Below are 16,694 nucleotides of genomic sequence, written 5' to 3' on the forward strand. Positions count from 1 at the left end.
ACATCTAGGTTGATTCCATATCTTAGCTATTGTGAATTGTGCTGCACCATTTATCTTTAGGAAAAACCTATTTAAGGCAAGACACAAAACGTTTATGTTAATTTAAATATCTAAATACTATTAACAATATAGTGATACACCAATATGGGGAACTTGTAGCCTTTGCTCTTGAGGACCATCACTTGGATTATTTTGCAATGGGCAAACTTCTGCTTCTGAGAGTTCATTTTTTGCTATTTCTTTTTTAAAAAATATTCATTTTATTTATTTGAAAAATAGATCTGGGTTCGCTCCCCAAATGGCCACAATGCCCAGGACTGGGCCAGAGAGAAGCCAGGAGCCAGGAGCTTCTTCTGGTCTCCCACATGGGTTTAGGGGACCAAGCATTTGGACCATCTTCTACTGCTTTTCCCAGGACCATTAGCAAGGAGCTGGATTGGAAGTATAGCAGCCAGGATGCGAATCAATGCCCAAGTTGGATGCCATGGTTGAAGGTGGCAGTTTTACCCACTACTGCATAACGCTGGCCCCTTTTCCTATTTCTTGGTTAAGTGCTATGGTATACACTAATGGTAAAATGAGGACACGATCATCACCATCTTGTGGCTGGCACTATAGTGCAGTGGGTCAAAGCCTGGCCTGAGGCATCCGGCATCCCATATGGGCACCGGTTCTAGTCCCAGCTGCTCCTCTTCCGATCCAGCTTTTTGCTATGGCCTGGGATAGCAGTAGAAGATGGCCCAAGTCCTTGGGCCCCTGCGCCCACATGAAAGACCTGGAAGAAGCTCCTGGCTCTGGCTTCAGAGCGGCCATCTGGGGACTGAATCAGCGGATGGAAGACCTCTCTCTCTGCCTCTCCTTCTCTCTTTGTGTAACTCTGACTTTCAAGTAAAAATAAATAAAACTTAAAAAAAGATCATCACCATCCTAGAAGCCCATGCTATTATTAATAATAACTGAGAGCTACACTCTGCTTCTAATATATTTTTTTAAATCACACATGAGTGTTGAAGGTGTTTCTTATCTTTTTCTATGATGCTTTACTCTATGGTTGTGAATTTTAAAATTGTGGGTTTGTTCCCTTTTGGGTCATAAAATCACTATCTAACATTCTGTACTTTGGGAGATTTTTAGGGTGTAGATAAGGCAACTTTGGAAAGCATATACTAGATGTACAGGTGTGTATTATTGTGAGTCATGATTATGCTCCTGAGTCAGAAACTGGCAAACAAGAAAACTCAAGCACTTAACAAATCCTGTCACTGCAAATATTTGATTGTTGTTTTCTGTTCTCCATGAGGAGAAATAATAATGGCTTTTTTTCCTTGTCAATAAAAGAAAAAAATGCAAAAATGAGTATCAAACTCAGGAACCATGATTCCTGGCCACTCTTCTAACACTCACAGTCACAGTGTGTGTCCTCCCAGACAAATGCTACACCCACACTGTAAGGAGCAGAAGAGAAACTCCAGGGCTAGTAGTTGGGAGATTAAGCCAGAAGATCTTTGACAACTTCAGTTGTTGGAGCCTCATTTTCCTTAACTGTAGGCCGTAAAAGTTAATATTTCCATTGTGTGTCTTATCTGTTTGCTTTGAAGCTTAAAGAAAATGCTGTATATGAAACATTTGAAATTCCTTCCTACTATGAAAATGAAAAGACATGATTTTTTTTTAACTTTTATTTAATAAATATAATTTTCCAAAGTACAACTGTTACTGGTAAATGGCAGGGTTCTTGTCTTTGTGCAAGAAAGAATTCAGGTGTGAGAGAGTAGTGGAAAGTAAAATAGCAAAGTTTATTAGGGAAAGGTCATCTGTAAGAGTGGATGGGTGGCTGGCGCCGTGGCTTAGCAGGCTAATCCTCCGCCTTGCGGCGCCGGCACACCGGGTTCTCATCCTGGTTGGGGCACCGGATTCTATCCCGGTTGCCCCTCGTCCAGGCCAGCTCTCTGCTATGGCCCGGGAAGGCAGTGGAGGATGGCCCAAGTCCTTGGGCCCTGCACCCGCATGGGAGACCGGGAGAAGCACCTGGCTCCTGGCTTTGGATCGGCCCAGTGCACCAGCCATATCGGCCATCTAGAGGGTGAACCAACGGCAAAGGAAGACCTTTCTCTCTGTCTCTCTCTCTCACTATCCACTCTGCCTGTCCAAAAAAAAAAAAAAAAGAAGAAGAACGGATGGATGGATGGGCACCTCTCCAGACAGAATCTGAGAGAGAGTGCCAAGCCGCTCGGGCTGGGGGAAGAGCGAAGTTACATGGTTGAGTGGAATACACCTGGCCAGACCAGGAGGGCGGCTCAGCAGAGAGGCAGAGGGCTGAGCGCCCAGTCCGGTTGAGGCCGGGGGTTTTTAAGGAGGTGGGTCTTTGTCTTCACACATCTCCTCCTGAAACAAAAGACTTTATGGATGTAAATACTAAAAAACTCCTATCTGAGTTTTCCCCCTGAAGGTATCAGACAGGAGGAAGCCTAGCTGGCACCACCCTGGGTTTAGAGGAAGGGTGAGCAAGACCCTCTGGAGAATCAGGATGGGAGCAGGATATTTGAAATGCAGATATTGGGCTGCTGCATCTGGAAGATTATCAGGCAGAAGGGGCAGGGACCCCCACCTGGCAGGTTATCGGAAAGAAGGAGCAGGGCAGGATGCAAATACTGGGCTGCCCCTGAAAGGTTATTGGGATAACTTTGAGATGCATATGCTGGACCTAAATGTCTCCTTAGGCCTTTGTCACACACACATAAGCTCATATCTGACTTCCTACCAAACACAGCTTTTGGATTATAGCAGCTTTTCCCCCCATAACCTCCCTCCCACCTGCAACCATCCCACCTCCCACTTTGACTAAGGCCTTGTCTAAATAATATTGGAGCTGGCGAACTCAAGAGGCTTCCATAGCCTTCGCAGCTCATGACAAGAGCCTTGAGTGATTACTGACATCATAAATAAGAGTGTCAATTGTTAAATCAACAATGGACAATGGAACATGATTATTTTTATATATTACTTCTCTTCCCTTTGTGATATTGATCCCTGTTTCTCACCCAGCTCCTTAACTCACATTTTTTCATATTTGTTCATCTGTATCTATACTTCCTATTTTCTGACAGATGGAAAAAATTAGGCAAGATGCCATGAACCCTTTCCTGCCCTTTATTCTAGTAGGACTACAGACTAGTGTTGCTCCACTGGATTTTTTTTTTTTTTTTTTGACAGGCAGAGTGGACAGAGAGAGAGAGAGAAACAGAGAGAAAGGTCTTCCTTTTGCCGTTGGTTCACCCTCCAATGGCCGCCGCGGTAGGCGCGCTGCGGCCGGTGCACCGCGCTGATCCGATGGCAGGAGCCAGGTGCTTCTCCTGGTCTCCCATGGGGTGCAGGGCCCAAGAACTTGGGCCATCCTCCACTGCACTCCCTGGCCACAGCAGAGAGCTGGCCTGGAAGAGGGGCAACCTGGACAGGATCGGTGCCCCGACTGGGACTAGAACCCGGTGTGCCGGCACCGCAAGGCGGAGGATTAGCCTACTGAGCCGCGGCGCCGGCCACTCCACTGGATTTTAATGCCTTGGACAGAGCCCTGTCACATCATCTGCTATCTTGTTTTCATGAAATAGGGAATGCCAGAGTTGAGAAGAGTCAAGATCCTAGAGGCAATTAGTGAGACCTTCTTCCTTGCCTGAGAGCAGATGAATGAAAGTAGGAGTAACAGTGATTGGAAGTTCCAGTCACATTTCATGATCCTGATCAGACACCATGGTCCCTCTGAAGCCCTTACTGATATCTCCAGGCAGATGACTGAATCCCAGGATCTTGTGTTCTCCTTCCATTTTGATAAAACAAACAAACAAAAAACTCTGTTATTGCACCTTGGCTGTACATTGGGTCAATTTCATATGTTTAAGTGTGATCTCTGCAGCTGACCTTCTGGAGAGGAAAAATCCATTTTATTTATTTCTGTCACCTCAATACCTTAACTCAGTCTGTTATATAATAAGCATAGAACTTTTTTTTTTTTTTTTTGGTGGTGGGGGGAGAAGTACAGGAAAGAAGGAAGAAGTGATGAAAGAGAGGAAGGGAGCTTTTTTTTTTTTTTTTTTTTTTTTTATTCTCTGGAGTAGAAGACTTTGCTTTTATCATCCCTGAATACATATAGCTGCAATTTTAACCTAGATTTTAGCCCAAAGATATGTAACAAAGATATATTATTCTCTCAGTGGTCAGATAACTGGGCAAACTGTGTATCAAAAGATGCTTCCTTCTTAGCATGCACTTTGACTAAAGGTTTTTCTTTTGATCAGAAAAAAACAGTTTTTCCTGAAGTAGTTTCTATATAACATGGCAACTATATATAAATGGCAATCTGAAGACATCATAATCAGTTTTTCTTTTGCTTACGGTATTATTTTTGTTTCAAACTCCAAAATGGCAACCGAAAAAGTAAAACATTTTTTTAAAAATCTGAACAATTTTGCCTTTTGATTTGAGATCATGGTATCCATCTTATTCTTGTACTACAATTAGAATCAAGCGAACCCTTAAGCATCCTAAGAAGACATTCTATGTGAATTTAAATAGCTTATATTTTTAGTTCTGTTTTTCCAATGTTAAGCTATTGTGCAACAGATAAAAAAGGCATTTCTAGGTCCATTGTTTACAAATTTCTTGGGACACTTTTTTATTGTGATATAAGCAACATTTTTCTTTTAACCTCTGTTAGCTGCTCCATAGATCCTATTTGATTATGGAAGAACAAAGAAAGAAGGAAAAAGAAGGGATAGAGAGAGGAAGTAAAGGAAGTGGGGACTGTTTACTTAGATTTTTTTAAAAGATTTATTTTATTTATTTGAAAGACAGAGTTAAAGAGAGAGGTAGAGACAGAGAGAAAGATCTTCAATCCGCTGGTTTCACTCCCCAGATGGTCACAATGGCTGGAGATACGCCGATCTGAAGCCAGGAGCCAGGAGCTTCTTCAGGGTCTCCCATGCAGGTGCAGGGGCCCAAGCACTTGGGCCATCGTTTACTGCTTTCCCAGGCCATAGCAGAGAGCTGGGTCAGAAGAGGAGCAGGAGACTAGAACCGGCACCCATATGGGATGTCGGCGCTTCAGGCCAGGGCTTTGACCCACTGCGCCACAGTGCCTGCCCCTACTTAGATTCTTAAGGCATATTCTTAAAGGTAATCTTTTAAAGAAAATTCTTCAATGCTGGGAGAAAATTAACCAGAGTGGAGAAAATCTTGTACCACCATAAGAATAAAAGTAGAGTTTATGTTTTTCTGCCATGTTCTAGGAAGCCTTAATGAATGGCCTTGTTTATTGTTATGTTTTTTAAAAATATACATTCATTTGTAAGGCAGAGTCACACACACACACACACACACAGACCAGAGACAGAGAGATCAAGAGAGATCTTCCATCTACTGCCTCACTCCATAAATAACCACAGCATCTAAGACTGGACCAGGTTGAAGCCAGGAGCGAGGACCAGGAGCCAGAAACTCCATCTGGGACTCTCCTGTGTGTGGCAGGAAATCAAGTACTTGAGCCATTATGTGCTACTTCCCCCAGGACATTAGCAGGGAGCTATATTGGAAGCAGAGTAGCCAGATGGTGCTTTAATATGGGATGTTAGCATCCCAGGTGGTGATTTAACCAACCTTATCACAACACCAGCCCCTATAATTTTCCTTTATTATTTGCTAGCCCTCCCTTATCCATGGTTTTTCTTTCCAAATTACTCTCAGTCAGCTTGGGTCCAGAAATATTACATAGGAAATTCCAGAAACAAATAATTCATATGTTTCAAATTGCTCACTACTCTGAGCAGCAAGAAGAAATCTCACACAGTTCTACTTCATCTCACCTGGAACATGAATCATCACTTTGTCCAGTGTATCCGTAGTTTATATGCTACCCACCCATCCATCACTCAATAGTTGTCTTGGTTACCAAATGTGCTATCACAGTATTGCAGTGTTTGTGTTCAAATATTCCTATTTTACTTAATAATGGTCCCAAAGCACAAGACCAATAATGATGGGTATTTTACTGTAGTACACTGTTATAATTGTTCTATTTTGTTTTTAGTTGCTGTTAATCTTTCACTATGCCTAACTTGTAAATTTTTCAGAGGTAGGCGTGTTTAGGAAAAATATAACATTGGTACTATTTGAGTTTCAGGTATTCACTGAGAATCTTGGAATATAACTCTTTTGGATAAGAAGGAACAACTATACAACCTTGAACATGTCCCTCCATTGCTTTTGATGTTTCTTATTTTCTTCTTAGTATTTTATTACAGTCTCTTTCGACTGTTCTTATCAACAATGATAAGACAGCTGGCATCATGGGTGGGCATTTGGTGCAGCAGTTAAGATGCCTCTGAGGACAATCCTACCCTGTATCAGAGTGCCTGTTGTGCTCCTGATCCCATCCTCCCGGTAATGCACACTCTGGGAGGCAGCAGACGATGGATCAGGTAGTGGGTCCCTGCCACCTGCAGACGAAATCAGGATTCAGTTCATGCTTTTGGCTTCACCTGGCCCATCTCCAGCTTTTGTCGGCATTTAGAGAATGAATCACAGATGGGAGTGTTCGTTTCTCTCCCTCTCCCCTCTCTGCTCTCTCCTCTCTTTCTCTCCCTGTGCCTCTCTTTAAAAAATAAAATAGTTAACTATTTTTTTACAGAGCAAGATCTATATACACAGTGGTATTTAATTGAGGTGAAGGGCTAGTTGACATATACTTAAGAAAGTGTGCAAATGATTAATTGATATATGAATGATAAGGGTCAAATTTATAGCCAAATAAAACAATACATCAGACTGAGTAATTTAGTTGAAGATCACAAATATTTATTGTGTTTTTGTGTCTGCTATGGCTAAACACACTGAATTTAGTGGTGTAAATTATATGAAATTAGTTGTCTGATTTTCATCAAATACTTTTCATATCAGCTGTATATTCCATCATAGTGCCTTAAAATGATCAGCACCATTTTTCTTAATTGACATAACTGTGACATTATGCATTGATTACTAAGAACATCATGTTTAATTTTCCTAATTAGATTTTTGGTCTTTTGTCCATCAAGCAGAAACTCAGATTCATGAGTAAAACTTTGGAAAATAGACTTCTTTCATTGATGAGAGCATACCCTTTATATTTTTAAGTTATACACGACCTTAAAGTAATTTCATTTTAGTTTCAAAATGGTTCATTTTTTAGTCCCTGGTTGTAGAGGAACCATGAGATGGTCAATCAGGACATGAGTCCAGCTGAGAGTAACAATCAAGCCCCTGTTCACTTCCTGTGGCAGCAATCACGAGGCAAAAATTGGCACTGGCTTCCCAGTATTCCATTTCTTCCTGTGGGCTAGCAAGAGGTGAGAGCCAGGTGGATGAGTACAGTCAAGGATGGGGGTCAGAGGAGATGGGGGTGGGGTAGGAGAATGTCTTACTGTTGAGGAGCCCTGAACACAAAGCTTTTGCCTTTATATCTCCAAGGAAGAGAGATGCGAAGATCTGGGAATAGTGAAGTGCTAAGGATACCTTTGAGTTAAGGTGCTTAGGCTAGAATGAAGACACACCACCAGGCCGGGACAGGGGAGATTCCATCCTTTACTGCGACAGCTTCCAGAAAACTGCGGAGCACTGGCTGTGCGCCCGGTCTGGTGTAAGGAAAGCAGTTCCCCCTCATGTGGTCTGTAAGGCAACACTTTACAAGTGTCCATGGTTGGGCCGGAAATACCACACGTAGGATTTTGGCCTCGAGTCAGAATCCTTACTGACATGCCGTCTTCCCTCAGTGCTTCTCACTAACTCCCTTGTAGTAGCAACATTCTGCTCAGGATTCCTCAGGAATTGGCTCAGAAATATGCCTTTCTATGCACTTGCCATCATTCAGACATTTGGCCTCATGGTCAATTACCCTCTGCCTCTGTTAACCTTCATTTCTACTTCATAATGGCCATGTGCCACAATAACAGAATAGAGGACTATTCCTGAATTCTTTTAATATATTCAAAATAAAAATATCCTGTCTTCCTTCTCTTGCACAAAAGTTGTTTTCCATTCATGTTGATTTTTAATGTTATTCTCTTTATTTATTATATGAGTTTTGTCATTGCCAAATGATAGCTTTTTGTCAACCCAGACATCAACATTCTGTTATTTCAATTGATGAACTCCTCTCTCGCCCAACCCACCCCCTTGGCATTCCAATACTAAGTTGTGCATTATCTTCACATGTTGTTTTCTCTGCTGTTTCTACTTCTGGACTAAAGTATTTGCCATAGCCATCAAAATTGGTTTACTAGACATTTATGCTGTCCAACCACAACTTGGCTGTGGACACTTACTTGGCAACCAGCTTTTTCATCCCTCACTGATCTGCTGGCTCCTCTTCAGTGGCAAGCCCAGGCTTTAGTCTTCAATTGCTTTCCTTTTCCCACCTCTCCTTACAGATGACAGCGTTCTCTATTCCTTCAGAGAGGCATCAGCTCTCCATCCACCTTTATAGTACTTCCTTATATATCATTATCATTCCCTGTTAGAGACAAATGTTTTCAATTTTTTGCCTAAAAGTAATGTAGTGGTATCTACATTACTAGGATACATAATAATGAGTAAGTGCATTGACTATTTTAGGGAAATATCTGAATTACATACTGTAATCACATCTGAATTAAAATCATTATGATGGAATAACAGGGTCTAGATTTACATTCCAGCTGAAACCATCCAGAGAAAGCCAAGAAAAAGATGGTGGATATATGTCTGGGACAATTATTTTTAAGATAGTGAAATCAGATTATAAATGATGGTAACCCAAGAAAGACAGGAAACAAATGAAATAAGCCCTATAATTACCCAAGCTTTTTGGCTTCAGAGTTTCCAGGCTACAACTCAATGTGGGGGTTCTCAGGAGAAAACAGATGACTGCTGGCAGTGAAAGATGAAGTTAGCCTGACAGACCACCAGGGAGATGCATGAAGAAAATCATTGTCGAAACTTTTAGAAGATCCCTCTCAAGTACTCAACTGTGTAGTGATTCGTACCTGCACAAGAAACAGCTTGAGGCTAGGGAAAATACAAGGCTAAGAGTATTTTTTCCCATTTATTTAAATGAAAAAAATAACTTATAGGGCATCGGGTAGACAATTAAGAAAGTTTATTTTTTTTTCTCAGTAGCGAGAAATAACTGGCTCTTGTCTTGAGATTTCTCAGGAGCCAGCTAACAAATCGTAAATCAATACTCAAAAGGATGAAACTGTTTCCGAGTGACTAAGCTATTTTCCACAATGAAGCTCAATAATAGGAGTACAAAAATAGCGAGTATTCTATGGAAAATATTTCCCATGTATAACATCTAATCCAATAGTCTCAGTTATACACAAAAACATATAATATGACCCACAATGAGAATAATCTACATTCTCAAAAAGCTTAGAAGAGATATGGAAAACATACAAAAGTCAAAAAATCAGGGCAATAGGGTCGGGATGTTGATTTCCTGCAAAATCAGGTTTTCTGTTACCACATGATCCAGCTATCGCATCTTTGATGTTTAAAAAAGTTGAAAACTTATGACCACACATAAATTTTTTATCTGAATTGTATTTATAATTGCCAAAACTTTGAAACATCCAGGATGCACTTCCAGAAGTGAATAAATAAACTGTGGTATATCCCGATAATGGAATTTTTCAGTACTCAAAAGAAATGAACCAACAAGCCATGAAAAGACATGGAACAAAATAAGTGCATATTACTAAGTGAAAGAAGCCAAAAACAAAAGGCAGCATATTATGATTCCAATGATATTTTGGAGAATGCAAAACTATGGAGACAGTAAAAAGATTGGTGGTTGTCAGGATTGAGAGCACAGAGGATTTTTAGGGCAACAAACCTAACCTGTATAATACTTTAACACCGGATACATGTCATTATGCAGTTGCACAAAGCAATAAAGTTTACAACATCAGGAGTGAATCCTAGTATAAACTATAGACTTTGGGTGGTAATAACGTGTTGGTGTAGGCTCACCATTTGTAATAAATGTACCTATCTGTTAGGGGGTGTTCATGATGAAAGAGGAAGTTATGCATGTGTTATAGAAGGAGGCATAGGAGAAACCTCTGTATCTTGTTCTCAATTATACTGTGAATCTAAAACTGCTCTAAAATTAAGGTCTACTAAAACATTATGCTAAGACTCTTGTACTATACATAAAGTAGAATAATATCACAGGTATACTATAACAAGTTAAAGATGATTTTGGGGATCAGAAGGTGATACTCCAAAGTATGACACTTGGCACGCATAACACTTTGAGCTGAAAGAGATTGGAAAGATTTCGGAACAGCCTTAGAAGCAAAGCTTCTCTTTTATCTTCCACCATCCTGTTTCCTGTCCCTCTTTCTCTCCCTGAAGTGATTCATGGAAACCAGAATTCCATTTCCTCAACATAACTTATCTCTACTTTTCTGTGTAGGAGTTGGTCATAAAGAAATTCTCTAACCCACCTTGCTAGTTGGTCAAGACCTTCATTCCAATGGGGTCTCACCCCTGTCTCAGGAGGAAAGAATGCCACACAAAGAGGCTGAGATGAATATACCTAGACAAGCCCTGCTTGATTTTCCTACTCTGTCCATTAGCATTAGATTGTACACTTTCATCCAATTACTCTTCTGCAAGCCTGTCCATTCTTCATCAAACTAAAGCATGAAAATGGACAGTTTCCCTGTGTCTTGGGTGTTTATAGAATTCTGAAGGCTGCCATGTCATAGAAAACAGATTATATTAGCATACTATGCTTTTCTCCTGTTAATCAGTCATTTGGTATAGAAGTGTTGGCAGTGACCCTCATAATGGGGAAGAAAGGATCATATCTTTCTGACTCTACGAAATGTGTAATATAAAATTGAAATACAACTACTAAACAGTTCAGTGAATTCAAAAGAAAAAAGAAATAGGAAACAATAAAATATAGAATATAAAAACGCAAGTTGACAGACTTAAACTTAACTTTACATTGACTGTAAATTAGCTAAACACTCCAATTGAAAGATAGGGGTTGTTATTTTGGATTTTAAAAGGCTCAACTGTATGCTCCTATAAGAAACTGAAAATGCTTCACAGAAAGCTCCAGATGACTTCATTGATAAATTGTTGCAAATGCTTAAGGAAAAAATGCCAATTTGATACAACTTCTGGAAATTTGAAGAAATATTGTATTCACTGTATAAACAAGGCCAATGATAGTTATTATTGCAGTATTTATAAGGGATTTATAAAATCTACATGAGGTGATCAAAAAAACCTTGAATTTTCATCCAATAAAACCTTGTTGATTTTACTTGTCTATAAGTTGAAATAATACCAAATATCTTTGCAGTTAGTATCATAAACAATCTATGGTAGCCTAAGATATGGCTATGAGAGGAACAAATATAAAAATGCATACTGAACAAAATGTCATCTGTGGATCCATTACATTTAATATATTTCTAAAATCTTGATTTATCATTCACTGTGAAGCGTTTTAAAGGTTATCGTAAAAATGCAATGATTTTTCTTGATAGAAATTTTGTATATCATTTCTTGAACGCAAGTTGCTCCAATTATCATTTAGCTAATGAACCCTTCAAATTCTATTTGCATAATTGGTGCCAATTTTGACAAGAGGAATTTATCCTGCTGTGATAAAAGCATCATCGGACTCACCACTAGAGTGATGATTATTTAGTTTGAAATCAGCATGGACATGCCACTGAACAGACATGCAGAAATGCTAGCATGACATTCTGGGTTTCTGTCTTCAGAGCCTCGGACTCAAAATGTGACTGACCACACACAAAGTCATATTTAGTGATGAAGTTTTCATTTGGCTTGCATCTTCAGATGAACTGAATATGAATATGCCAGTTTTCAAAACAGACTGCTTCCTTTTCAAATTCGAGAATACTTTATATATTGTGACTTATGTAGTGGCGATGCTTTCAAATCTCTTTCTACATGTTGTTTGTAAGCTCAATTTCATGTATTAAATTATATACTAGTGATTTTCATTTGCATGTTCTGTACTATGCTAGATTCTGTGCTAAGTGCTTCCCATACATTGCTTCCTTTTAAAGGAATTAATATTATCCTCATTTATGCATAAGAAAACTCAAGGTCACAAATAAATACTGAATTTCACACAGCTGATAAGTAAAGGATGCAGAATTCAAATCAAATGACTCTGAGTCTTAAACTATTTTATACGCCTCCTACTGTATATCACATATTAGAACTAATCTAAACAAAAATAGAGTGTTTAACTGATTAGTATTTGGATCAGACCTTTAAAATACAAAAGACTCCACCCTCTTACACTGTTTATATATATATATATGTATATATATATATGTATATATATATATATATATATATATATTTGAGAAGCAGAATTACAGACAAAGAGAGGGAGAAGTAGAGAGAGAGCTCTTCCATCTGCTGGTTCACTCCCCAGATGGCTGAAATGGCTGCTGCTGAGCCGATCCAAAGCCAGGAGCCAGGAACCAGGAGCTTCTTCTGGGTCTTACACTTGGGTGCAGGGACACAAGCACTTGGGCAATCTGCTTCTGCTTTCCCCAGGCATAAGCAGGGAGCTAGATTTTGAAGAGGAGCAGCCAGGACACCAATCAGCACCTATATGGGATGCTGGCTCTGCAGGCAGAGGCTTAACCTGCTATTCCACAGTATTGTTTATATTGATGACCCTCATGACACCCTTAAATGAAACAAAAATGTCAGGTCTACCCTCTGCTTTCCTCTAAGTCAATAGTGATAAACTATTACAAAGACTGTGTTTTGAGGATTTTCCTTTTGTAGATGCAATCTGATTACTTGGGAAATAAGGCAGTGGTTAGATGAAGCAGACTACCAGATAGAATTATTCTCAAACTGCTCACTCTCCCAGAGCAGAGCGTACTTAACCAGAATATGACAACTATGGTAATTCACAAAGATTATACAAGTACATAAAATTGACCCAGACCCACCAACTACTTGTTTGTGTCTTTGATCTGCCTTTTGTATACACAACTAAATTCAGGTATTTTATAAAACTCATAGGTCCTTAAAATATCACTGAGTTTGATTGTTATGGTAAAAAGTCAAAGTATAAATCCAAGCTAATATTTCTTGTCTCTTATTAAGCTCTATGAAACCTAGTTTCCTCCTGGAATTGCTATACAGATTAAATGTGGTAAGACAAAATCAGTGATAACAATGTTCCATGTATAATCCAATTAATTATGCTTCAATAAAGCAGAAGTTCACTATATTTTCACTGACAGATAAATTAATCTAAGAGTTCTAAATACCACTGGATGGAAAGTTCCCATTACTGCAAATTAGAGGCATATGTCAACAAAGAAAAAAATTACATTTGAAAAAGAATCAAAAGTTACCTGGAAATTAGAATTCCAGTAGTCAGAGGAGTCAGGAATTTGACATTTGTAAGTTTTGACGATGTGTGTGCAGGAGTGTGCACAACACTTAGTATGTTTTATTACATTTGTCCCACAAGGATTCACTAAGAGCCTGGGGTCTACGCATTGTGTTCCAGGCAGAGTGCTAGCTGGGACGTCTCTGATTTCAGTGTTGTTTCATCTATTCTCTCCTTTGTAAGTAAACTGTAGAATTAATTTGTCCAGTATTTTCACCCATGTAAGTTAACAACTGAACTTAGATGTATTTTACTCCTGTGTACATATTCTCAAACCCAACACTATGCTAAATTGTACATTCCAAGACAATTCCCTTGCCAAGCAGAGAAATTAGTATAACAGAGCGATTTCTGGATAGGAAAAAACAGAGTCAGGCTTAAATTCTGGTTCCCATGATTCATTAATTTTAAAATCATTGGCAAGTCCAATGCCATGAGCCTCAGTTTCTTACCCAACCTAATAAGTAGTAAAAAGTTCGATTTTATCTGTATTTCAGTGACGATTACATAAAGCAAATGGGCAAAGCATACATCGTATGCATGGATTTCAAAATTGTTTTGCATTAAAATGGATTTCTTTATATTTTATTTTGCATGGATTTTTAAGTGCCTCATAAAGTTCTGTACTCAGAAAAAAGATGCTTTCTCTATTTTAGAAAATTGGTATCTTTTCCACTCTGCATTCTCAGTATCTAGCATAATATTTTAGATACTGAAGGAATGCTTATAGAATGAATAATGGATAGGTATATGAATGATGTATGTAGGGTGTCCAAAGGATACACACCTTTTGCAATATGATTTTTTTATTCAGATGGTCAAGATATACTCCCATATTATCGTGTTTTTGCTTATCTGTGTACTTCCGCATGATTCCTGCTGTAGGGGAACATTAATAATACTTCACTTGGTATTTTAAAAGCATGTCATGCTAGAGGATATAGCCAAAACTGAGTAAGGACAAATCATATCCAAACTAGGACCAGAGAAAATGATTTGTTAATCCAGAATTTAACCAAAATTACAAGAGATAATTTTTGAGAGCAATCTAATTTTATACATATTTCATAGAATAATACGCTTTCAAAAAACTTCAAACATAAATAGGTATTTAGACCTGTGCTTGAATGTATCCTGTAACCCAGAAATGAAACCAACTTTTGCACTGTATGATGAAAAGAAGCATTAAAATAAATACAGAATTATTTTCATGCAAATAGACACAAAATTATACCTGGAGGAATTGAAATTGGAAGTGTTATTATTTTAGGAATTGCATTTAAATTTAACTGACATAGTTTTAGGAAACATATTTATGTTGAATTTTCTTCTGTAAAGTATGGAACAAAGATACTGAAATTGATAATACTTTTTGGCCTGCAAAATTTACAATGCCAGGTAATTGTGCTAACATTTACAAAGGTTTTTTTCAAAATTTAGTAAAATAAAGCATGATTTTTTTTTTTTTTTCAGAAAACCAAAATCTTAAGTATCTGGCTTAAGCCTTATTGATTCATTTTCCAGGCTGGACAAATTGTGGTAAATTAGATTATTCCAGTCAACATTCATTCCTTCCTTTCCATGCCACATATGTAGCTGACCCTGTAGAAGCTCTGCCACCTTCCTTTGGCCAATTAAATTTGAATAGAAGTAATGATAAGCCGGTCCCAAGTCTATGGATGAAGAATAGGGTTGCCAGGGGCTGGTAATGTGGCACAGCTGGTTGAATTGTCACTTGTGACGCCAGCATCTCATACTAGAATGCCAGTTTGAATACTGGCTGCTCTGCTTTCCAATCCACCTTCCTGCTAATACTTTTGGAAAGGCAGCAGATAATGGCCCAAGTACTGGAGTTCCTGTTACCCACGTGGGAGACTTTGATGGATTTCCTGGCTCCAGGGTTTGGCCTAACGTAGATCTGTCTGCTGTGGTCAGGTTGGAAGTGAACCAGCAGATGGAAGATATTTCTCTCTGTGTCTCCCTCTCTCAATCACTCTGCTTTTTAAATAAATAAACACATTTTTAAAAAAAGAGGAAGGTTGTCAGATTTAGCAAAGAAAAATATGGAGTGTCTAGCTCAATTTGAAATTCATGTAAATATTTTTAGCATAACTTTATCCGATGCAATATTTGAAAAAAATTCAAATTAAAATGCATTCATTGTTCATCTGAATTTCAAAATTAACTGAGTTCTTTCTTTTTTTAAATTTATTTTAATTTTATTTGAAAGGCAGAAAGACAGAGAGATTGTTTTATCTGCTGATTCATTCCCCAAATGCCTGCAACAACCTATGGCTGGGCCAGGTGAAAGCCAGGAGCCCAGAACTCAATCTGGATCTCTCATGTGGGTGGCAGGGACAAAATTTTTTGAGCAATCACCTGTAGGCACCTAGAGTGCATGTTAGGAAGCAGCTGGAAATAGAGACAGAGCTGGGTCTGAAATGCAGGCTCTCTGCTTTGGGATGTGAGTCCCCTGAACAGCATCTTGACTGCTGTGCAAAATACCCACCCCTTACTGAACACTTTCTTAAAGAAGTATATTGTCTGCTTTACTTGCAACCTTGTCTCACAACCATCCTTATTCATTATCCATAGACATTCCCTAGTCTTACCTTTATTATCACATCACATTATCTTGTGATTACAGACTTTTGCAGTTTTCATCTTGCTGAGTGTTAAGAGCTCTACTTGACGCTCAGTAGGTGGTTATTAAAGTTTCCATGAAACACTACCTTTTTTTAAAGACATATATTTATTTGAAAGTCATAGCAACAGGGAAAGAGAGGGAGAGACAGCGAGAGAATAGAGAAAACCTTCCATCTGCTAGTTCCTCTCCAGATGGCTGCAACAATTAGGGCTGAGCCAGGATAAAGTCAGGATCCAGGAGCTTCATTCAGGTCTCCCACAGAGGTGGCAGGGACCTAAATGCTTGGGTCATCCTCACTGCTTTTCCTAGACCATTAGCAGGAGCTGGATTGAAAGAGAAGCAGCCAGACATGAGCCTGTGTCCATATGGAATGCTGACGTCGCGGGTGGCCACAAGGACCAGCCCCGACACTGGTCCACGAAATATTATCTAAAAGATGAGTGGTGAAGTCCTTGCTCAAAGAGCAAACTCCTGGAATGAGAATGTTGTATTTTTTTTGAGTGTGTTCCAAAAATTCACATAATGTTCTCCACAGTATAATTAATCATATATTTCTGTCTA

Source organism: Lepus europaeus, chromosome 5, assembly GCF_033115175.1.
Source record: "Lepus europaeus isolate LE1 chromosome 5, mLepTim1.pri, whole genome shotgun sequence".
In the NCBI taxonomy this organism is placed as follows: Eukaryota; Metazoa; Chordata; class Mammalia; order Lagomorpha; family Leporidae; genus Lepus; species Lepus europaeus.